General features: G+C 35.8%; 1 protein-coding gene across 3 annotated transcripts in view; it reads left to right on the top strand.

Moving 5' to 3' along the window:
• Positions 1-26376, top strand: part of LOC108913753 (forkhead box protein O) — a 138078-nt gene that overhangs the window by 69538 nt on the left and 42164 nt on the right. The gene's annotated exons all lie outside the window — the stretch shown is intronic.

Raw genomic sequence — 26376 nt, 5'->3', positions numbered from 1 at the left:
AATAATCGACTTTCACAGCTATACGACCCTGAGACACACTGGAGTAAATTCCGATTAAACAAAATATTTGGGAAATCAACTATTTAGATAATATCGTTGACTGAGAAATAGTATCTTCACTCAACGATAATATAGAGACCAAAAACTTGAAATTAATTTAATAACCCTGGGAATTGTTCTTTTTTTTTGTTGAAGAAAAAATAAAAGCTCTGATTTTCAAGATAAGAAAAAAGTTTCAATAAAACAAATTGAAGTTATCAGCAGATTCATATTGCGTCAACGTATTCAAAAAATTAAAAGTTGTTCATATTTTTTATCCGCATTTCAATAACGTATCGCTAGACAAGGGTTCTTAAGCCGCTCTCACACGATACGAAAATTTGTCGCGCGATATTAAGCAAAAAGCATTATTTTGCAGATTCGATCAAAGGAACATCTTTACATTGTCATTTCACACATTTTCAGATTAACACTGACATACATTAGGTGTTGTGGTAACAGTAGCGTTCGCGAGCGCTCGCGAACGTTCGGCGTGAGGTCCAGTCGCACCTTTAAACTCACGGAAACCGAAACGGTTAACGATCCACGCACGCACGCATATATTTCGGCATTTCTCATTGAAACGAATGTTGTAACATGAACTATGTTAAAATCTCGCGATTCGTGGAGTGTGTGACATGCGTAGGCACGACTTAGTTACTTCAAGCCAAGGTAGAGATTATTTATATTCATATTAATATCTAAAATTAACATAATGATGTGTATCTGTACAGCCTATTCAAAATTTGTTTTTTTTCCGTAAGGATTAGTTGCCATTCTCATTAGCACATTAATTGTGGGATTAGATCAACACTTTCATGGACATCTCAAACAAAGAAATATATCTGCTATTTCCTCTTGATGATACCAATGTACCAAGCGAAACGTGCATTAACGTATACTGGTATTTAAAATATCCACCGCTATTTTTGTTTGGCTTCGAGACGCTGAGGATAACAAACAAAATATTTTGGTACCGTTTACCTTCTATTTGCAACTCAAATCGTATAACAATTTATTTAAATGGGTAGATCGGGCTCGTACGCTTTCACTTACCCAAAGCGACCAACGTCAATTATTTCGAAGAATTCACAATAGTTCCTTAACCCATTACATCCGTAAACACTGTTGGCAGGTCGACCCAGATATACCTAGTACCAGATATACCTTTAATTAATAATTTTTAAAGTAATAATAATTACTTTGGTATGAGAATCTTTTGTGATTTATTCATCTGCTTGTGCCGTCATTCGAATTTGGATTTGGCATAGCATTGGGCAATCAGGCGTGTTTGCAGAAAAGGGTATTATTGTAAGAATTTGGGGAATTTCAGAATAAAAGTATGAGAGACAGCTGCGCAATATGTTCGTACAGCGTTATGTAAAAGCAAAAGGATTATAGGATCGTTACAATAAGGGTTAACTCTTATGGACTGGACCATTTCGAATGCGTTCAGCATGTGCTAAAATAATGAATAAGCACGAAATAGTAGCAATTACGATGTGTTAAACCATAATAAAATCCTTGGCGTAATTCATTCTAACCTAACCAATCGACTTTTCCGTTCCAAATAATTTCAAGAGAAAATGAGGAATATTAAGCTCAGATCTCAGTTTTAGTAAAGCAAATTTTCCTGCCGTATAATGAACTTTGCTTATCGAAGTTTTATGACATTTTTAAGTTCTGTTCTGATGAAAGTAAAATATAGTAAAATATAGTTCGAACAAATTTTGGACTTTCGTTAATCTGAAATTGTTTTTTGTAATTTATTTTTATCTTTTCTTTCAATTTATTTAGATCCTGATTTTTTTACTGTCTCTTCAGTATTGTCCTTGGGACACTGTAAAGTAAAAATAAATAAAATAAAGACACCTCAAGAGGTTGGTAAGGGCGCGCGGATACGTACAATTGAGCAAAGTTCTTTAAAGCTGCTACTCTTTTGTCCGTGGTTTTGAAACAAATGGTCGCGCTAATAGCCGGGGATTTATCGCCGTCTTATTTGACATTTAGATTACGTAAACCTCGTTTACATACCACGTGGAGTCTTTGGGAACGCACAACAACAAATCAAGATAAACAATCGAGAATCGAATTAAAACCGGTAGCAGAGAGATCAAAACACTTAAATATTATTCCCCAGCACCGGCTTCCGAGAAAAACGACTCGGACGTACAGATAAATAAATGTGAAATTACCACTATAAATCTAAAATTACACGAAAACATGAATCACTTGATTTCCAAGGCGTTAGCGATTAGCATAGAGGTGTAAGTCGGCGTTTTTTCTTGTAAACCGCTATTTATCTATCGTATCTAACTTATTGTTAGTCGGTGGAACTCTAAATTTATGTACGAGGAAGTGAAAAAGGTTTTCGATTGACATTTGATAGCCCTTAAAATTTAATTTTTTTTCCCCGGCAAACCGTCAACATCTTAATTAGGCCAGGAAATATAGAGTTGGACGCGACTTTTTGTTTCGGCAAGCTGAATTTATCACTATAGATGATAAATATTATGTAAAATAATATAATGTGGAAACTAATAATAAAATTAGTTTCCACAGCCATAAAAATGGGAGGAAGATTGTTTACAGGCTGGTTAATTGTATAATTTTTACGTAAATTCACTTTTCGTTTTAACTGTTTTACGTTCATTTCCACGACAAAACAGTAAAGTACTTTCTGTACAGTCTGTAACTCCGTTGATTTTCAACAAATCTTGACGATTTTTTTTAACTTAAAGCTCTTTTCATAAGCTTTTCCGAATATGTAATAATATGTAACTATATCACGCGCGTGCGTCGCATATTTCATTTTGCAACTAAGGCTAAAAAATAAAAAACTTTCCAGGTTACAAATTTGAAATTTAAAAAAAAATGATAGATTTCAATGTATTATTATGAAATCTACCATGAAAACATCAGAGCGATTGTGAAAGATGCTCGGGATCGTCCAGACTAATAACACTGGTAAACACTGTTTTTGTCACACGAACTTTGTGATGGTTTTTATTTATTTTGATGTACCCTCATTCAAAAATAATTATTATTTTGTTTCAGTCACATCCAGTTTTTTTTGTGATAGCTATATATTTATTTCTGATCTCATTTACGTGTTTTTGTTTGAATAACTTAATTTAGTCTACTGTATAACAATTGCATTTAACTAGCTTACGTTTGTTACATTGCAAATATGCCGCGAAAGTGTTCTAATAACCCGGACAGTTTTTGTTATGTGTGTGGAGAATTAACTTTTATATCTCAGCGTCGGAAATTTACGCCATTAATTGAAAAGTGCTATTTAGACTATTTTGGTTTTCCTGTGCACCACCAAGATAAATCCTGGGTTCCACATATATGTTGTGTAACGTGTGTAAGACTCATCCTATTAGGTTGGGCTAAACAAGAATTTAGACATTTGCCTTTTGGTATACCAATGATTTGGACGGAACCAAAAGATCATGTAAGTGATTGTTATCTTTGTTTGATTGAAACCAAGTCCAAACACACTGTCCAGTACCCAAACTTGTCATCGGCCAACAGACCAATCCTACATAGTGCCGAACTGCCTGTGTCAAAAGTCTTCAAATCAAGCAGAAAGGCAGGATTCTGTTCCTAGTCCGGAATTTGTTCTTAGTCAACACGATGAGGTATCTCAAGAGAGTGACCCAAGTTATGAACCGTCAACTTCAAGTCACTACACAAAGAAAGTATGGCCTAAGCGTGAATCACTTACTCCAGGGCAGAAGAATGTTAAAATGATCCTTTAGTGAACCTTAACGACATACTTTTACCACCGTTGCATATAAAGCTCGGCCTGACGAAAAATTTTGTAAATGCTATGCCTAAAGATGGCAGTGGATTCTTATACTTGAAAGAGAAATTCCCCAAACTCAGCGAGGCAAAACTTAAAGACGGAATATTTGTTGGTCCACAAATACGGCAACTAATGAAGGATACCAACTTTGAAGGAAAGCTGAATGATCAGGAAAAAGTCGCCTGGAAATGTTTTGTAAATGTTGTCCAAAATTTTCTAGGAAACCATAAAGCGGAAAATTACAAAGACTTAATCAATGAGCTTATAATGTCATACAAAGCTTTGGGATATAATATGTCTTTAAAAATACATATGCTGCACTCTCATCTGGATTTCTTTCCCGATAATTTGGGTGCTGTGAGTGACGAACAAGGCGAGAGATTTCATCAGGACATTTCCTTAATAGAAAAGCGCTATCAAGGGAAATGGAGTCCAGGAATGCTAGCAGATTACTGTTGGAGACTTAAAAGGGACCTACCAGAAGCCAAACATTCACGAAAATCATAGCTATTTATTGTACATTAAGGAATATTTTTTCTAAGTGTTACTGATTTTTGTACTTTTTATAAAAATATATGTCTTGATGTCACAAAGAAACCTGATGTGTCAATTTTTTTCCATTGATATATTATTGTTTGGTGGCCATAGTACATTCAAAATTTGGTATAAGTTTTCGTGTGACAAAAAAAAGTTTAAATTTTGTTGACCAGTGTAATTAGTTAATTTGTTTATAAGGCCATAACTTGTAAACTATTAACTTATCGATTCCAGATTTCGTGTGAGTTATTAGACAGTGATAAGGAATGAGGGGATGCAATGCCAAAACTTTCTGGTAGTAATAACGCAGTTTATAAAAGTTTAATTCAAAAGTCATAAATAAACTTCTTCTGTTTATAGCTTTTGATCTAATCAATATTTTTTGACGCTCGAGGGCTAGTTTTGTAGGTCTTTTGAAGGCGAAAAAAAAGTACTTTACTGTTTTCTCGTGGAAATGAACGGAAAAAAGTTATAAGGGAAAAACGTGAATTTACGTAAAAATTATACAATTAACCAGCCTGTAAACAATCTTCCCCCCATTTTTATGACTGTGGAAACTAATGTGTTATTGTACATAATATTTAGCATCTACAGTGATAAATTCAGCTAGCCGAAACAAAAAGTCGTGAAATGGACATTTCCCAGCTCTTTTTCCTGGACTGAATACCACAGGTACAGAGTGAACAGAATTATGATAGTATCTAAACAGCTAATAATAAATAAAATTATTCAAAACTAACTAAAAAATTATGAGAAGGTACCGAATGAAACAAGTAAAGTGTGAAAACAAATAAATCTCTTTGTAACAGCTGTTTTTTTAATGATTGATCTTTGTCAAGGACAATAATAGAATAGCAAGAATACAAGATATTTTTTTAATGATTGCATATTTTAATGATTTTAATATAGCATGTAGGTATTTTTGTATTTAGACTATCATTTTTAGTTTTTATTCTGGATATTCCATGAAATAATCAACACCAATCATCCTAGAATCTTATAAAAAATTGGAAATACTATGCATATACAGCTACTGGCTGTTTGAGTATCACGAATATCGGTACAAACCACATGCTTTCCATAATTTTCTCATATTTTCGGAGGAAACCTCAAAATATTATATCCACTAACCGCTATCGCCTGCCAGCGGGCCGTAATCTGTCAAGATAGGAATGCACCACGTACAAAATATGCAGTTTAGACATAATGGTTTATCGTTAAGTGACGTTAAATCACGATTCAACACCTACCCGAGTTATAAATAATGAATTATTTCCAGTAGACCGTAAGAGAACCGAAGGCGACCTTAGAACAGATTAGAAATATGGCTTTATAAATAATTTTAATGCCGCATAATGCAATTCTCGTGTACAGGGCGATTTCCAACACGTGAACGATCAGGCTTCATTTATAAATTTAAATTAATGATTTTAAGGACCTGTACCTTGAAAACGAATGACGGTAGACGCATTTTCGTCCAAACGTACTACATTCTGATAAAATACAAGTTGGTTTGGTCGAGCGGCCGAGGCAGATTTGCAAATTTGGCTCCCACGCGTGATTTGGGCCCTTCGAAACATCTGTACGTCGATGCAACAATGCGAACCCTTTCTCTCCCACGCATACGTCGTCAAAAATCCACAATTCCAACGAAAACTCTGCTTGCGATATAAACAGCGGCGCACAATGGCCAACGGTATTCTCTTTTCAGCAAATCCCTTGCAACTGGCCGATCGGCGATAAGCCATTGTGGAAATTTGAGGCCCATCGGGAGCCGTGGAATCGGCACTAGCGCCTTTTCGGTCCCGGCGAAGGGTTCATTTGTAAATAGGGGTCTAGGTATACGAGGTGTGTCACTTGTGGCAGATCTGCATCCGAAACGGCGGCGGTCTTAAGAGGGTCGGGGGCTTTTACGTCAAGTTTGGGGTTTTATAGACAAGAAATCGAACTTTTAGTGAGACAATACGCAGAACATTGTCTAAAAAAATTGTTGTTCAATTGTTTTTCTAAGAATGATATATTAGAGCATTCAAAACTGTTTTTCCTGTCAATAATAAAAAAGTTGACGGGGCATCCAATGTATATGTATAATTATCTCAGAAAGTTGTCTTACATAAGTAAAATTACGTTTAGTATGTAATTTTGTGGATTTTTAAATTACTTATTCCAATATAATTTATTAAATAAGGAAGTGTTGAACAAAACCTGAATGAAACTTTAATCAAAATAATCATTAGTACACAACAAAGTAAAAATTAACCTGTTTCAGTAATTCTATAAAAAAAAAATATGATTTGTTTTGACAGATGTAAAAATTATACATACTCATAAATAAATTTAATTACTAATTCAACTTTTGGTTTTATTTTTACTTTGTTGACTTCGCTCAACGCTTATAATTTCTTGGAGTAAAAATGGTTCTATTTTGTGTCCTTTGTAATGTCAAATACTTAATTTCTGTTCTTGAACAGAAAACATCCTTAAGAGGAATCGGTTTCGAGAAAACGTTTTTAAAATTGATAAAATACTAGTATTAACATTTATGATATACTTAATATAAAAAATGTTTCCTTGTTTCAGGTAAGAGAATCCAGATAAGCAAACTGGTTACGAAATTCGTACGTAGCATTAATTAATTGTGATGTAAGTATTTCAAGTTTGATTTTAACGATAAGTTTTGATGAAAATGTGATATTTTTCATATTAAAATTCTTTATAAAGAATTTCCCGGGGTTAATGAATACTTTATTTTTTAAATTAACCCCGAGAGAAATCAACGGTCAATTCTGAAACTATTATTTCTTTTTAATTACCAACATATACCTATTCCAGCAATGGAAACATCGCCAAACTCTGTTCGAACGTAATTGTAAACTCAAACTTAGCCTTCCGATAGCTAGCCGCGACTATTAGCTTATTCAATTAATGTTTCGCAACTCACGAGTCCAAGTCGATTTAACACAGTTGAAGGATGGAATTCGACAGCGCCCGAGCCAACAATAAGCGGGTTTAAAATTTTAAAACAGCGTTAAATGCAAATCGAGTATTTGGGTCGGTGAATTTGTTGGCCGTCCGCTCTTAGGGTCACGGCGAAGTTTCGACAAGGAAATCGCAAATTGGACCCATCCAAATTTACCCAGACGCGTTCAAAAATGCCTGAACTGGCGCGATATCTTTTTAGTTCCAAAGTTTTCCTGGTTGTTAAATTGTACTGTATGTAAACAAAGATACTTGTAATGTAAGTTAAAATAGAATGATGCTCCTTTAAAAAAAAAGACATTCTTTGAATATTATAAATATTGGATGGTAAGCTGGTGGTAGTCAATAAACGAAACTATTGATCACGTACGAGCGTCAGCTTATTCTAGCACCTCTTCGACATTCATACGGACCGTTACATCCATAGAAATTTTAAATGCCATGCAGTTGCCTTTCGAACTAATAAATTAAATATTTTCCAGATCTACGCTACGATATAAGATGTAAAACCCACTCTTACGGCTGCCATACTGGGTACTTTTATTACATGACAATTTTAACATTACAGTGTATGCCATACTCTGATGTGTGTGGCCGATAATGAACAACGCGTAATCTAATTCTAATTCTAAACGTATCTGTCAAGTCGTTGCATTCTGAACACATTTTGTACACTGGGAAAACACCGTGCGTAACTAACTTCAAAGAAAAGTGTATGTGGTCGACGTATTTAAATTTTGACGTCATCGATGTACTGAGAACTCAAAGAATTACCGACATTTATCAATTATTTAATAGCCATTTTCGGGCAGTGGTAAATTCTCTACGACGTCCATACAAAACTTTTCGCGGGGGCAATTTGTAATCGTCCGCTCTGGGCGATCATCGGTACACAGATCAAGGATACGTGCGAAAAGTGTTACAAAAACGATCAACATAAAAGTTGATGAATAAAAGAAGCGCTTTTAACCTTATTAAGGCCAACTTGTGCCCGATACCATATTGAAATTGGTCACCATGTTGGGTTCTTCCGATGTTTGAGCCGGTATATTTCCTATTTCGCGGTTAATCGGTGTTCTGCGGGGTGTTGAGGTGTCATAGTTGAAATAATTAATAAAAATCTCCCAACAAAAACTTTTTTCGGGGTACAATCCGTTAGAAAACACCGCGTTTGTTTAAATAACCTTGTAGTTATTTTAATCAACTTCACGGCAAATATTTAAATATACTTTTAATACTCGTTTTATTGCTTCGAAAACATTTGGATTTGGCTGGCACAATGCTAATTTTTTTTAAATGGCCGCTACGTAAATAGACATTGTTGTAGGTCGCGATTTTCATTAAGGAGTACGTTTCTTCCAACATTCGATCGACTACGTTGGAACAGATATTAATCCCTGTTATAAAAGCCTTATCTATAATTGACCTTTTCGATAGCGCTTTGCAGATAAAAAAAATTGGTGCTCGAGAACCTCGAGCTCTGTAAAATATTATGTTTTCTTCTAGTTAGTTCCTTGTACAAATCATAATGGGTCTTTTAAACCTACATATTTAGAGCAAACGCAAGTTTATAGTTTATCTCCGTTGGGGTTACGTAACCGAATAGATAAAACGAAGATATATGGGACGTTTTGATTAAAATATGGCTGCCGTTTCACGACTAATTTAATTCTTGAGACTTATAATTGGATTCGAAGTGGAAAAAATGATCCCGACTTCTCCAAGGGATAGGCAACCAACTTTACGGGTGTGGTAGGGTGGAGGAACGTTTACTAAATCAATTATGAGGAATATAGACGTAACTTGTGAGGCTGCTACCCTGTATAAACGATTGTCAAGCTTAATTCCGTTAATGGTGATCAATTAGATCACTGAGATCTGAGCATTTCGATCTGTAGAAACCTCACTTCAAGATAAACTGCCTTATCTCTTACATGTTTTTTGCATAGCAACACGAACGTACTAGAATGTATATCAAACGGATGAAATGCCAACAAAACTGAAACAATAAAATGCGTTCTACACTGAGAAAAGGCAATTAATAAAAAATGTTTTTTTAAAATCCATTGTTTTGGAAAAGATAACAATACGAATTCGATTCAGTCGATGTTAAATGTATTATGTTTTTGTATCTACTGACAGAGAGCGACCTACTAAACTGTAGATACTATTACTAGTGTCGTACTAGACAAAGTAAAGTTTTTAACTAATGACTTTGTAGGAAACAACTACTCGGTGGCTCCAACCAGCGTTGAATTACACTGACAATATCTAGTAAACAATTAAGATCATTTGTTAATTGAATTACCGAGATAAATGCCTGTTTCGAACTCCGCAATACGCCACAGGTGAAATAAACCGACGAATGATCTATTGAATCTACTGATTGTTTTGAGTAATTTTTTGTTTCGAAACTAACACATTATTTGAGTACATACTTCATATTGCGGGTACACGCAAAAAAAATTCTTGCTTCAAATGTACAACATTTGATTATAAGGTATCGTACGTTTATTATACGCAGGAAAATATTTTCTTCTTTCAAAAAAATTATTTATTTAAATACTTTAAATTTCTACACAGAAATAGAATTTCTTACTTTAAAAATAGGCAGCATTTAAAATAAATATTTGATACTTACGGGTTGAAAAAACTCTCGATTCTGAAAATTTCAAATCTATATTTTAATTTCTAAAGGTCACATAATTATTTTAGCTTTCAAAGTAGTGTACCTACCTATGTTTTCGAGCGACCCCTAAAAATAAATATCAACGAACTAATATTTTTTTTATTGAATTTGATGAACAAATGAATAGAAATAAATCACCAGACACATACAAATTTAAAAAATTACAAATTTATAAATATTTAATACAGTACGGTAGTAAATTTTGCCTCGAGAAATTTTTTAAGAGTCTCGTCATTTATTTCTATTCTTTTGTTAATCAAATTCAATAAAAAAAAAATATTAGTCCATTCATATTTATTTTTAGAGGTCGGTCGAAAAAATTTTAGGTACACACTAAAGTTAAAATAATTATGACTGACCTTTAGAAATTAAAATATCGATTTGAAATTTTCAGAATAGAAATTTTTTTCAACCTAGAAAATAATAAAATAACGAGAAAGAAATAAAAAATTCAAATTTTGACGATTTTGGAAATTTTTAAAAATCTTGAGCGACCTCTAAAAAAATTTGTTTTGAGCTGATTTTTTGAGGGGGCTCTTAAAACATGATAAACTAACATATTTTCACAAGACATGAAAAAAAATATTCGTTTTTTTTTTGGGCCACCCTAATACTTATTTTAAGAATATATTTGGATATACCTAACTATTTCTCAGTAATAAAAAATATTTTGTTTCAAACTCAACACCTAGTACAACAGCTAGGATCGTTCGTAAGTTTAACCAACCAGACATAGGTCGGTTTGGGACTTATTGGTGGTCCTCATCATTATGTCGTTAGAACTCACAAGAAGATGTGTATACACAGAGCGTAAGCGCTCCATCTATCGTGCTACTTCACACCTACGCTATTCTGTGACCTGCTACAATTTTCTTTCAAGAAAAGATAAGTCTGATTATAATATGCTACATTTGTCTTGAATAATTATTCCTACATTAATACTAAATTTTAAATATATATATGTATATTTTAAGGAACTGGTAGTTTTGAAACAAATATGTTTGGAGTTTATGAGGAACTGTAAGAGATATTGTAGCTAAAGTCCGAGATAATAAATTTCAAAACTAAAAGATTTGAATTAAATTATATATATTTACAAATAATATAAATTCTAATAAAAATTATTGTAGACTACAATAAATACTTTACTTAGTTTGACGAAAGCATATACAGTTGTATAGAATAAATTAACATTTACGGTAAATAATTCCATTTAAAACTATATGCTCATTTGATCCAAATACTTTTTTTTTTCAGTGTATAATTCACTGCTGGTGTGGCTTTAGTCCACAGAGTAGTTGCTTCCTACAATGTCATTAATTAAATCCTAAAGTTTCTCTGACAGATCCAACATTTCCAAAGCTTCTTCCTCAACGCAGCACCGATAAAACAAAACAAAAAAAACTTCCTCAACCTCCATTCTGTTCAATGTCGACCGGTTTTTCAGTCGGACACTTTACGATTGTCGTCGTTACGTATCATAAAGCACAATGGCGCGCCTGGTTATGAATTCAGTATTAACCTATGGGTTTTTTTTTTCATCTCGGCAGCTAAAGCGTTAGGTAACGTATTAATTTGTATTATTAAAATATAAATAATGTGATCATGTGTGGCGTGGCCTTCGAGTACGTTTGATAAAACAGTGTTAAGTTGTTTAACGGCTATGTGTACGGCGGCCAGTGAAAAATGCCGGTCAATAATAGACTCCGTGACGATCGTTGAGTTTTTTAAATCTCAAGGTGAAAAGAATTGGGTAGTCGTAACTGTTGACACTCCTGATTCTAATCGTATTGTTGACCAAGGTCTGTATCCCATACAGTAGCTGGGATAATTAAAAATAATCGCTGTATAATTGGACGTGTCAGGTTTTAGATGTACTGTTTGGCAGCAAACAATAATTTGTATAGCTTTTGCGAGGGATATTGACGTTTAATATTTCTAACATAATTCGAAGCAAACGGATTGAGAAAATGATATGATCAACTCTTTGGAACGTAACAAAGTGGATGCTACTTGATACTCTTTCCAAATAACTTGGAGTGGAACAAGTTGATGAAGTTCCTGTCTTATTTCTTCCTTTCAAGTCTTGTTTAACGTGTATTTGCTTTGAATTTTTGCTGAAATTGTCTTGAATGTGTTCAATCAAAAGTCATTTGTACTTTATTTAAATTGAACTAAAGGTTGTTCTCTTTAACTTCAACTCTTCATTTTCTAATACCGTTCATCCATCCTTAGTCTGAAAAGCCTCAGATTGCGATTTGGACAACCTCATAGAAAAAAATGATAGAATGAATTTAATGGAAGCGAAATTATGACCAATGCAACGCCAGCCTCTACGACGAGGTTATTCCCAACATTCCTATGAAAGCTAATACGCGAAACGTGTATAAAAAAAACCACAAGGCACGCTGAGCGGCCACAGGAACCATTACCGTACTCCGCGTAGGCAGAAGATCGTTATATAACGGCTAGGTAGAGATAAGAAAATGTGCAGACCGATCCGTAATGCACCCAACGGCCTTCGACAGAGCGCGCAAGCTCCGGCCTACGGTAGGTCAAGTTTTTTTTAGGCCGTAAAGCCAATTTATTGCCACGCTGATGTCTTCATATATGGACGGAAATGGCCGTGATAACTCCTATTAATGATGATATTAAATGCATTGTTACGCTTTAGCACCGTATCGAAGTGTCTGATATGTACGGCAAGTTAACTGCCCAATGGAAATTTTTCCATGGCACTGAGAATGGAGGGATTTTAGAGGTATAAGAAGAAACTTATGTTTTGGTATTAGCTTTGAATCAAGTATTGTTAGATACTGTCACGTGTACAAAGTAACCACGACAGTCATTTTCGGTTTTGGTTTTCTTCGTACAACCAGAAAACTAAAGAAGACCTCCGTCTTTGATTTCGCCATCTTATAAATCCCATAAATCCTATAGATATTCCATATTTGTAAGAAGAACGAAGATACAGCGTGATGACATGCTCAAACAGATGCTACCCTTATAAATGTAGCATTCTGTTAGGCAAGGGAAGATCAAGGTTATGATTAAACCAATTTTAGTATTGGTCCCAGTCTTCTCCATACAACCAAGGATCTGTACGTGTATCATGTTCTTCAATGGTCATAGGGTGCAAAGCTCAGCCATCATCTATGTTTCTGTTAGATTAGTCTCACCATTTTACACATTGGCTTGAACCTGATAGTTTCAGGAAGATGTTGAGAACTGAAAAGTAAAAGGGAGGAATGTTCCTTAGGCTTTCTGACCTTCTATCTTCTGTTAGATACAATCATGTGTTGAATTTAGCTAAATTCATTTTCCTTTTACTCCTTAAAGGAAGAACAAATATACTTTATGACATAAGTCGGTTTTGGAGGCTTCCGTGGCAATTGTCAACGACTGCCACGTCTTATAAACTTTTTAACGTCTCGAAAGCTTTGTCCTTCAGAAGAAACCTTAAATCTCCAACGCTTAAATCGGCGTGAGACGTTATTTAACCGCGTCCCGCGATTTTTATTTCGATGTCAGAAGACTGACTCTCCTGGCCCATTCCACGAGTGGAAGATAAGCCTCCATCGACCGTACTACGAAGCGGCTTTAAGGGAGCTCCGGCCCGGTACCCCACTCGTGGCGAAATCAACAGGTCCGATACACACAGATACCTGTGTTTTTACGACCTGCCACGTAATAGCTTCTGGGGGCTGTAAAACATTTAGCGGGCGAGGCACGGCTCACTTGATCGTCGTTACGTAACAAGTGGATGCCTGGCGCGTGCCGCCCGGGCGAGGGGTGCGGCGGGACGAGGGCGGGCGGCCACCGGGACTGGGGTAGTGTGCTGTGTTTACGACTTCAGGGCTCGCCGCGACATGCTCCTTCCGAGCGGGAGACAATTAGGTCGCGCGTCGTTACACCGTCTTTTGTTTTTATCCGGCCTACTGCTTCCGAGGTGTCATGCGGGGTAGAGCCGTTCTTTTTTCTCTTGAAACTGCACGGGGTGGCCCAACAAATATTGGCCAGCTTTATTCGTTTTGCATTAGATTAATTCATTTCAATAATGCGCAGATCATTGCTCGAGCTCAAATAGTCTGAGATATTATCAAACATCGTTGATAAGGATTAGGAACAGCAAAGGGCCCAAATTGGATCCTTGGACGATACCCGAACTTGCAGTATACTGATGAGATTTTTATCTATTGAACGCAACAAAATTCATTAAAGCAAGATTAAAACCAAATCCTTCCGGCTTTTTCAACAGAATGTAGTGATCTATATGCCCAAAAGCCTCAAAAGGGTCTAAAATACTTTAAATATGGTGGCATGGGACGATAATTTTTAAATGTCTAGCGTCCGCCCGTAGAGGTGTGAACCTACCTTTACCTTCGACTGACTAACAACCTTAGCCTTTATTATTCACATGTAAATGTGTCACTTGCGTGATGTCATTTCGACAATGGGATATGATGCGGCGTATCCGTAATTCGTAAAAAAATATAGTACTAACACGGTGACTTTATTTAGGACGATTTTATAGTATTTTTGTCCTTCGAGATGTGTCGTATGCGTGGAAAATAATAATAATTGACTCTCGATTTTGTGTAAACACAGAAAGATCAAAGGTAAAAGAAGATAAAGAAATGGAGGAGTATTTTTAGACAGGTTCGGATTGATAGCGGTGAAGCACAACAAATATATTGTTTTTTTTCTGCTTTTTAGCGTGTCGTGTAGACGAAATTGGCAGATTTTGCTTAGTTCAGGAAGAAAAATAAATATACCTACTTCTACTTTATAGAACTGGTACCCAGGTTACTTATTTTGAAAATTGAGTTTTTAAAACACTGTGGAAACATTTACTTGGTGTTCGGCGTAGTGTGAGCGCGCCTTTATATGACCTGTCCGTGGGCAGTTAATACATTTATAATAAACGTTTTAATTTCCCCTCCAAGGTCATTTTTGTTGGTAAATAGTTGCTTGTGCGCATACCTTAAATAATTTTAAGTAGTTGTACAGCTACGCTGGATACCAGCTCCGTTGGCGTATAATTAGTTTGTAATTGACGGCCGCCGTATACATTATTTTCCGCGATATACGGGGCGTCAGCAAAATTTGTACACAAACGTTTATTTGACGTAAATTGGAATATAGCCGGTGTTACACGATATTTTTTGGACAATAGAACGCCTACGCCTGCAACTTATTGCGAAACATTTTATTTCAAACCGCACATACCGAGCCGCCACAGATTTTAACTGGAATAATTTTCATATTAACGGCTCGCGATGTGGGAGGTCGGTTTAAGTCGTCAACCAGTGGCGGAGATAGCCCCTTTCATCAATTTGCTATATATTACAGGGTTTCAACTTTCACACAAAATGACCAAAAAAAAGTTTAACTTTCCTTTAATTACATCATTTGGCACTAATTTCCTGGACACCCTGTACATATTATACTCTGTGAATGCATACGTTGAATGGAAAGAAATATCACAAGCGTTTCAAAGCGACTTAAAAGCGTAAAAAGTGACAGGAAATCTCACGAAGCGCGAAAATAATTTTTGTGCGATAAATTCCCCCATCTACGCCCCTGTGGAGCCCCCGCTTGTTATCACGTCGTCGAAGAAGCTAGATGTAGACCGGCAACGAGGTCAATTTATTCAGACATCGCCCAATTATTTAGCCCTAAGAGGTAGATCGCTGCGGGCTATTGAACAGCGAAAAGGAACGTCGAATTCTCCCATCGGTTTTCACGCAGAAAATGAAACACAAACTTTGAGGGGGGAATGATAAACTTGAGCTGTGTAAATATATAATTCGAGGTGTAGGCGGCGGTGGTTTTCAGTCGGCAAATATAATTACGGCAGATACAGCTTCTCCCTGAAGAGAAGAAACTTGTTTTGTTGAATTTTTTTGGAAGGAAAAAGATCCGAAAGATGCGTAAAAATATCAAAACTGTTACTGTATTTTGTTTCATTGAATCTCATTAGTAAGAAATGCCAATATTTGAAACCTAAACAGTAGTACCATGTGCAAGTATAAATAAGTTTGCATCTGAGACTCGATTTTGGGGTAATCATACATTCATCAAAAAAAAGAAACCTCCTGCCAATGTTACTACCATAATCGACTGTCAAATATTTGCTGCAGTTTCCGATGCACGCCCGTAAACAACACAGCGAGCTTCTGATTTATCCTAATGCCGTTGCCGATTAAAAAAATTATTCGCATTAATCAATTAGTCAAACTCAGAGGCTAATTAATGTGGCAAATATATGCGGCCCTATTGAAATACATGCATTACCAGATTCTCATGTATTTTGATTTGAGGCCGATTGATTAATTTTCGTTACATTAGAGGTATCTATTTTCCAACACATCCAGCAGCAGCAGCGGCGGCAAAGGGGATGGCCGGTGTAAGCAGGCACATCAATTCCAGTTACGGGGGGTCCATTAATAACAAAATGAATGATTTCCGAAGGCGCTGCGACACAAAAGGGGGGGGGGGCGACGGAGGGGTATCATTAGTTGTAACTCGTATCGATCGTCTGGACGAATTAAAATTTCACGTCCGTGTGTATCTTTGATAGAAAGATACTTTCTAGTAATTTAATTTCGTTGTTTATCTCATTGTAAACAATTTGTAGAACACGAGGACTATTCTTCATACGAGGCTACCTCTGGTATGCCGCAAGGGTCTAATTTGGGTCCTCTGCAATTTTTTATTTTTATAAACGCTCCGATATTAAATTTTCGATCGTATCAGCCGCGATATTAGGGAATCTAAAAAATTAAAAGATACCTGAACTTCCACATTTCCTGGTATGTGGAGTCACATTTGCTTTAAAGAAAGATGATCCAAGAGTTATAGATCCATCAATTTGACCTAATTTTACAAAGTTCTTTGAAATTATAATGTATAATAATCATATATGTATATCCACATGCTAAAATTTAGATTACATCTGACCACATCGGATTTTTAGAAACAAACACTACTACAGAAGCTCTAGATAACCAGAGTCAAGTTGATTTTCTGATCAAATTGATCAAAATCTTTTGTTAAACAAACTAAGGGTGCAAACAACTGGTAGAACAAGGGCTTTTCTTCATTTACATTTAAAACTACCCCCAATCTGCCTCAGGGATCTAATTTGGGGCCACTTCTGTTTCTCATCTTCATCAATGATTTTACTAAAGCCATTAACTGTCACAAATTCATGTTTGCAGACCTAAAAACCCATAGACCACTAAACGGAACAAAATAACTCTAGCACGCGTATTTAGAACCTCGTGTCAAGTCAATCCGTTGTTGGAACGAATCAATAAACTAAGGCAGTACCCGTGGTCGATGGAACACCCAGAAGAAGGCGACGTTGAAGAGGAAGGTGTGCTCCGCGCCACCCTCCTATTGAATTTACCGACTGACGGGCCGACATAGTGTACAAAAACGAATAGCCGACATTCTGTTCCGCTGCGACCTTCTTATGCAACCAGCAGGCCGGGTTCGAGGAATTCTCGTTTATCTGGACAGCGCTGACTTTTGCACAGGAATTTATTGCACTGTGAAATAGTACGCGTCACAATTCTGATTACTTTACACCGCCATATACAGTGTGTCTCGCGGTTGCGTCCTGAGAGAAGAAGCGTTCTTTATAATTCTTAATTTTATATAGCGGATGTTCATTTTTTAAATTTTTTTTAAAGTTTTAAGTTTTTCCTCTCCAGGACACAACCGCGAGACACGCTGCGTGTGTAAGCGTTGAATTCCACCGACCTTCAGTGCACACGAAATCTTTTTTCAGTGTAGGCGAGACAAGTTTCAAAACGATTTTTTCTACCTTCCTCGCGATAATTACTGCGCTACTGATTCATGACAAAGTACATGTAATACATTACTAAGCATATTTTTTAATGCTATTATTCCATTATTCATGATAAGAATAATGTTTTGCGGTTGTATAGCTTCTGTATGTACAGTATAGAAGGTTGAATTAAAAAAAAAACAGTCTACGAACATTATCTTGAAGATTTTTCAGTGTTTTTCTCGACAGAATTGACTCTAATCAAATCCGTATGTTTCTTGAAATACTCTCGCTTACTCGATTATTTCTATTATCTAAATCTAAGTCAGTTATTCGCAGCAGTGGGTATTAGTAAATCTAATGGGATATTAATGAAAATCGTTAAAAGATTATCGTTGACGTCATTGTTGAATCAAAACTTGCTTAAAAATGAAATCGCCAGACAAGTTATACTGAAGAGAATTATATTTCGTTGCAGAATTTCGTTCTTTAAAAGATTTTATTCCGATTTTCCTGTAGCGAATAAACTCAATGCGAAGTTAACTGGTAATATTATTGGAAATGTTTATTTTACATGATTTTACGCTTGCACAGGTCAGAACTCGGATTTTTTCCAACACACCAAACTCGCAGCAAACCAAGGCTTATTATATAAATAAACATTTATTTCAGTAACCATAATCGCAGCATAATTTCCTTAGCCTTGTTCGGTCCCGTAACGACTGTGGAATAGAAATTGTAACAGTTTTAAGCCAGAAAACCTTGCCTTTGTTTATTATTAAATTACAATATAGCTGCGTTAACCCGACGGGGAAGCCTTGAACCCTTATCTTAGATTATTTTTGTTTGTGACATTAATCCTTTTATGGTATCATCTCGTGGAACATTTCTAATATTTATTTACCTTATACATACACTTATTTGAATACACAGTCAAATATATCTATAAAAATATAAGTTTAACAATATTGATCGAGGATTACATCATTGCCTGTTGTAAGTTTTTCAAGAAATAAAATGAAAACTAAATGAAGATGCAGCCGAAAAGTGTAGATTTTTTTCACAGTCACAAATAGTTTTGAAAGGGACTATAAAAAATATATTAAAATCATTCCCTTGTGATAGTTTAAACGTTTTTTTTACATGTGGTACCTATTCGGCTTCCCCAAATATAATCGTTATCTCGTTTAATTTCAGAAAATCACCTGATTTCCGCCCAATCTTCATCTATATTTATAAAATTATCAGGATATTCACCTACTCTTATCGGTCTTACTCGAGTACTTTGTACTAGGCACTTTGCCTGAACAAATACCTATTTAGATTAGTTCTTTGTTTAAATTTTAAGACCCCGATTATTAATTTACCACTCTAATGCGTGCGCAAATATAATAAATAATCGAAAAAAGTCGCAAGGATTAATTATAATTAGCTTTTTTTTTAGGACACTCGTCTACACTGAGAAAAAGCGTTCGCTTAAATCTAACGAAAAGTGCGATTTCATTCCACCTTAACATCCAAGCTGATAGTAGCGAATTTCTCTGTCATCATTGATATTTTTTACACGGAATATCTCGGTTACGGTCCTGGGCGTACTTAGCGTTTGTGAACGAACCCGTGACCTTCGCGGATACGACGCAGTTGGACCGCCTCGACGAATCGCTAATATGTGGGGGTGCCTGTTGAATCGAGGCACTTTTATAAATAGACTCTTCCTTGCTCCTTCGCGTATCCCTCCGATTTGTTCTGGAACATTTTTCTCACGAACCCGTGATTAGCAATCGGCAGTTTAATTCGCAATAATTATTTTCGACGGACTTCGACGTCAGATAGACTGCGGCCAAACGCGACTGAATGCTTTTACTTCTATGCATATAAAAAAAGTGAATAGGTTATTAAGTACTGGATTTATTTGTGGCATTCTCAAAAAGTAGCAAGAAATATGTGTAATCAATTTTGGGAGTGGTCATAAAAGAAAAAAATCTAAATTATTCCCAATAAAAACTAGATTTCTTTCTCATCTAGTAAAATAGCCACGGATCTCAGCTATTCACAATGTCACGAGTCGCCACTGCAATCTGCACCTTGCCAAAATAATAGTTAATCTCGTTGCTAATATGAACCTCTACATCGACCGGCTAAAGAAATGGTAGCCTTCGAAATTGACCCCCGCATAAATTGAAATTTAAATCGCGTAAAAAACAGTACATCACTATTTACGGACGGTAGCTGTCTGAAAATCACCGACTACGCAGCGGAAGTATCGAATAGTTAGTACACGAGTTAAATGAGTTTTATATGGACAGTTTGGTATCAAATTAGATCTGATAAATCGTGGAATTTATATTAGGCTTTCCTTAATTACGGAGAACTTATTCATTAACCATAAATTTTACTCAAATTGATCCGGTCTTGAAATCGTGCGATTAGCTACGGTAATCCTTATATGTATATAAGTTTCATAACGATGGTATAATTCAGGAGCGGCCTACATAATCTTGAGCAGTTTGATGTAAGATTATACACAGGGTACCACAAGGACAGGTACTGGAGTCGTTTTTGATCTTACCAGATATACACGACCTATTATTTCTTATGTTTTACTTTGTATGGTGAACAGAATCACAAGATTTATGTGTAAAGAAACTATTTACATAATTAAACAGCAAATAATTGAATACCTGTATATACAATCTATATCTGTGATGAATATTTATTAGAAAATATTACGTTTAAAGAATGTTAATAAGTTTCAAGCTACTCATTAAGCAGGATGCACGATCCTAGTGGCCCTGAAATTGGTCCTTGAGGTACGCCTTCGGTTATCTTTATAACAACCAACTTATTGGGGGATTTGGACCATTTGCTTGAAGCTTTGCAATTCGGTTTGAATTTTTCGCCTCAAGTCGATCGCAAATAGTGTTTTTTCCAGCCGATCCGCGGATGTTATTGCAATTTCACGGTCCGACTGGCGACTGTTTTTCCTTCAGGTCGTCATGGAAACGTTGTTTTTTAACCGTGTTGTCGTCCAGGCGAAATATTAAAATATTTTATTAGGACATCGCGCACACAACTTTTATGATCCCGTTTTAATAAATCAGTAATCGATATTTATTAGGTAACTGCAGCAAAAAAACACGAATATATTTGCGAATCGGGAGAGAATTGTTTTCGAACGGGACCTCTTTATTTGTGTCGATGGTTTTTAATTTCAATCCGTACGTCGCTCGACCGTATGTGGGAATATTTGAAATTTTTAAATTAATTTGTTTTTTGTGTGTTTCGGAGCAAAATGCACGAAATGACGCTTGTATTTTATTAAAAAGCCATGCGATTTTTAACTGGTTTGTTCGCTTGTCTTCAAACTACAAACGCAAAAACCCTGTATATTGCGTACGTACGAGAAGCGATCGGTCACTTTTTCCTCGGTGTTGAAGCGGACTGGTAAGCGATAAAACGAAATTTCGTCTCAACGCGTCCCTTCACAAACACGTTTTTTTTTTCTTTTTCGAACAAAAGCTCGATCGAAACGTTCCTTCTGAAAGTGTCCTGATTTTTTTCGACTCCATACGGTAGACATTCAATTAACATTTTTTACACATCGACGCGGTTAGTGCCCTCACTTTCACATACCCCGCCTGCTGCGCTATCATGTATCTTTATTAATTTTTTTTTCGCCATCGATGGAAGAAATCCACAAAAAAAAATAGATCGTTCAAAACTACTAAACGCAAGTTCTATTACTTAAAATTTTATGACGCGAAGTACAGTGAAAGCCATTTTTTTAAATTTACTACTGCTATATTAATTTTATATATTTTGTAATAGTTGCAGAAAAACCCTCGAGATCACGCGCAGCACGTTTTCACACGAACTAGAGGAATAATTGCCAATGTTTCGAATCGCGCAGTGACAAAACCACGGATATCTATACAGAACCGCTACGGGGACGGGCCGGGAGGTGCTACAGCTCAAAAACGAAGGTCACGGGTGCCCATTAATGCATACGTAATTGTGTATCTTTGACGTGTCGGTAATTATGATGAATTAGTTATGGCGGTGCAATTAACTCGTCTGAATTGAGCGTTTAACTCGAACCCAGAAGGTCGACCGGCCGCTGGTTAGTCATAGGAAGTCCACGGATGGTGGACGCCAGCTACGAGGTCGCATTTCGTTCTCGAAACTACAGAAATCTACGCGGCGGCGATTTTAAACATCGCTCTTGTCATCTTAAAGCTTAAATTACAGTAGAACGCACATACGGCAAATAAAAAAAACATCTCTTGATTAGCGTAAAACATATAGACGTGACAACAAGTTTTATAACTAAATCGAATGAACAAAGTTTGATTTTTCACTATTTCGGTCTTATTTCTTGTACAAATTGTTACTAAGGACAAATAAATACATATAATTTACCGTTTTAATTAATATAGTCTTGTCACGTTAGAATTTCTATCAATGCGGTATTGCCAGGTGTAAATTTTTGTCTGTAAAACAACGAAAAACTTTATTAACGATATAACTATGTATATGCATAACTTTTAACAGATCAATGATATAGGAACTAAACTCATTATTTTAACACTTATTTCGGTTCTTTCTGAAAGAAATGAGCATAAATTTAAGCGGACGCATTTTAAAACAATGCTTTTGTCATTTTAAAATCGTCAAAATGACGTAAAAATAAAATGTTCCTCGATTAGAGTAAAACATGTAGATGTGACAACAGTGTTTTGAAGATAAATTAACACAACAAGTTTGATTCCTCACTATTTCTGTCCTATTTCTTATAGAAATTGTCACTAAACTCGGATAAATGCATGTCGTTTACTATTTCAACCAAAGTAATCTTGCGGCGATAGAATTTTTAACAATGCGGTGTTGCCAAAGGTAAAGTTTTTCTGTGAAAATACCAAAAATTGCGTTACTTTTCCACGTAGAAAAATATAAGCATAAAAAAGTTGCAGGGAACTTTTTAGATTAAAATACAAGCCTAATATATTTATTTTTTAGGAACAACCTATATAGTTTTTACAATTACAATAATCGAAGGTCAGATTCACGCATTAGAGACTATTTACTGGCAATTTGCGGGAAATAACTACTAGCTAATAGCTAGGATCATTCGTCAGTCAAACCACCAGACATATACCGGTTTCGAACTTATTATTTCTCATCAGTATGCTATAGGTGGAACAATCGACGAATGATAAAACTACTCGGAGATTATTTATTTACCAGCAAGTCTTTAACACTATATATATCTCCCTTATTTTTAGAGATACACATATATCATGGGTAAGAGTTCCGTCCACTTTGAGGAACTCTCTCGTGCCGCACCCCCTGTACAACCAAATAAATCGCTGCGATACTTCTACAATCCATTAAGTATAAGATTTTCCACGCGAGCGTCGTATTTAGCCGAACGAAATATGTACACACAACCCTGGCCGCCCGTAAATTATAATACCGTTCCATATTTGGGCCATGAATTTTTAATTTTAATGGCCCTATTGTGTGCGGTTCTCGCCTAATGGCGTAAACGGTCGTTTTTCAACTTTTAACCAGATTTTTTTTTTATACAATATTTAGAGAACTATTTATTGCTTCGTAATAGAACGGGTTAAGTGTACTCAATAAACGCCGGGTTTATTGCTCGTAAAATATTGTTCGTTGTTAATCAATTGTTCCGTTCTTTTGGACGGTTATTAGGCTCGTCGGGCAGGGTAGTAATTCGTCATATACGAGCATAAGTGGTCGTTACACGGCTAGCCGTATTTAGTACCCATTATTCTTCGCGTTTACCTGCTATTTGTTTCGGGAAATGACACGAAACGGAATTGCCGTGATCGCTGTAATTCTTTTAGATTGAATATGCATTAAAGTTTATTAATACAGGGGTATTGATAATCTTTAAGTGACACCTAGCTTTTTAGGTGTTTGTGTGTCTTCATCGTTAAATTTCACGTCAAGTAATTAACAATAACACTGGGTGTTCTAAGGGTAAAAAGTCACACCCTGTATAGGATGACTACGCGCGGAAAAACGTGTAATTTTTTGTCCGTCTCCACAGCCTACCTATGCGAATTCGGTACGCTTTGCCCAAATAGAACCTGGCAATCCGGCGTGGGTATAAAGGCGATGCGATTTTTTTTTCGAAACCGTGATGTCACACCACAGTGGTTGGGTTGTTTGTCACTTACCTAAGCTAATAAGAACAGCGTTGGCCTTGGCCGGAGTTTAGTAAACCCGAATTCAATTATTTGCACAAGGTCCCGGCTAGATGCAGATTTGGCGTCTGATTTGATTTGCAATTTTTTTAGAGGTGACTTTACGAATACAGCGCGGTGGAACGAAATTTTACGGCCACTTTAGAAGTTTATGGAGATGCGTTCAAATAGTTGGGATTTATATGATCCTACAAATCAGTATTTCATAAAAATTAAGCCTACTGCTTATTTTTGCGCGGTATTTCGAAGAAAATTGGTATAATTACACCTTTTGAACATTTTGAATCCTGGTAGAGACACTGAGGGAAAAATCTTGTTTGACACTTGAAAAGCTGTTGTTACTTGACAAATTTTGTTAGAATGGCACGAATTGATATAATTGTCAAAGTGGGAAATTTATTTTCGTCATTTACAAATATACTTTCCAGAATTAAATAAATTTCAACGATTTCAAAGATTTTTCGGAGTGTGTTATGTTATTGTACATCAAAGAGTTATACAAATATATTTATTGAAAGAAGCTAAATACCTGGTATTATTCTAAGTTATTCCAAACACAAGAAAATAAATGTGCACAACCGCGAAGAGGTAACGAAGTAGGTAGAGTAGAATAGCATCAACCATTACTGTGCATGCATAGTGTGAGTTGTAAATGTGCATAATTTTGTGTAATTGATGATATCAGACAAAAATAGAAGTTTTTTACACCTTATGCAGAAAACCTCCAGCAATAAATGCATATGAAGTCTGTTATTTGTGTATTAAATTGTAACTAGCCGAACTGTTTGGCGCTTTGCTGATTACTCAAGAAATAAATGTTTAATTGGTATATTAATTCATTTTAGTCGTTTGAATTATCTTTTTAGACCTAAATATTTAATATTTTCATTCAAATAAATGCTTTGTTAACAAACCAAGAAAGTCTAATTGGTCACATGCAAATAAATCATTTAATTGACCTTTAAAAAAAATTATTTTTCTCAATTAAGTTGTTTCCTTAGTGTAACGAACCATTCGTTATGCATTTGTTTCAAATAGAATCATATCTCTGAGTTAGAAACAGTATTTTAATATGTCTCCTTATAGACCGTTCCACGTTATTACCGATATATAACCTTAAACCAATCTATTAGGTCAGGCGAAACTATTATTACGCTTCATTGAATTTTAAGGTTATTGGAGTTTCAAAATTTCGTAGAAGTTTCGAATTCTACTGCCTCGTAACGTTTCTTGTCTTCATTCCTAAGGAATGCACCTTTTTATTGCAGACGAGTTTTTATCAACGCTCCCTATACAGAGTGTATCAAAAAAATGTTTACAAAGAATTTTTCAAACGTTTGATGTTAAAAAATTTTATCTCGTCAAAGTGCAGACGTACGTCGGCTACTACGATAAATATATTTTGAAACATATTTTGAACCCGATACGAGATACGAGAATCGACATCGTTGTTTGCCACACACAAAAACCTCTTGATCCGAAATTTCTCAATCGACCACATTATCAAGCCGACCTACTTACCCACAAATTTTTACTGATTAATTTTTTCGTTGTTCTAGGTGAGTAGACACGCCGACGAATCGAAAATCGAGTCCTACGAACGATGGCGTCCGCGTGAAACGTCGCCTTGGAAAATTTTCCACCGCTCGAGGATTTTTATTCGCTTTTTACGCGTAGAAAGCAAGTGCCCACCTAATTTCACCCGCGGGTCAAGGCGAACTCCGGCCGCTGGTAAAGGAGGCCGTACACCCGGGCGCGAACGCGCGGGATCGCGCGAGGCGGCAGAAATCGCCGTTTAAAACTGAAAACGCGAAAATCTGTATTTAATTATCGTATAAACCGTGAATTATCCAGTTTTTTTCTGTTGAGAACGGCTCGTTTTATAATTTACAACAGACGTACGCCCGCTGTACAAATAAACCGTGCGATAAATTTATTGCCAATTTTTACGATCTCCAATTTACATCTCCATAAATCTGTTATCTCGCGCAAATCTCACGGAACATCAAAGGAAGAACGCCCAAAATAGTCTGAATTATTTCGTACTTGCACGAACCGTTCGTAAAGGGAATTTTCCGGTTTTTGTGGATCTACAGTAGACCCCTACAGGGATTTTTTTAACACCGATTTAAAATTGATAGTGGACTAAGTAAGTGGTTATTTGGACTTTGGTTCTATAGAAATTTATAGAAAAGCAGAAATAGACAAACTTAAGATGTAGCCACTTCTCACGAAAAAACGTATACTTTACTTAAAAACAATTTTTTAAATAACCTATTGTACCTAA

Source organism: Anoplophora glabripennis, unplaced genomic scaffold (genome assembly GCF_000390285.2).
Source record: "Anoplophora glabripennis isolate ALB-LARVAE unplaced genomic scaffold, Agla_2.0 scaffold652, whole genome shotgun sequence".
Taxonomy (NCBI): Eukaryota; Metazoa; Arthropoda; class Insecta; order Coleoptera; family Cerambycidae; genus Anoplophora; species Anoplophora glabripennis.
The sequence above is the reverse complement of the archived record's forward strand: the minus strand, read 5'-3'. Positions and strand labels throughout refer to the sequence as shown.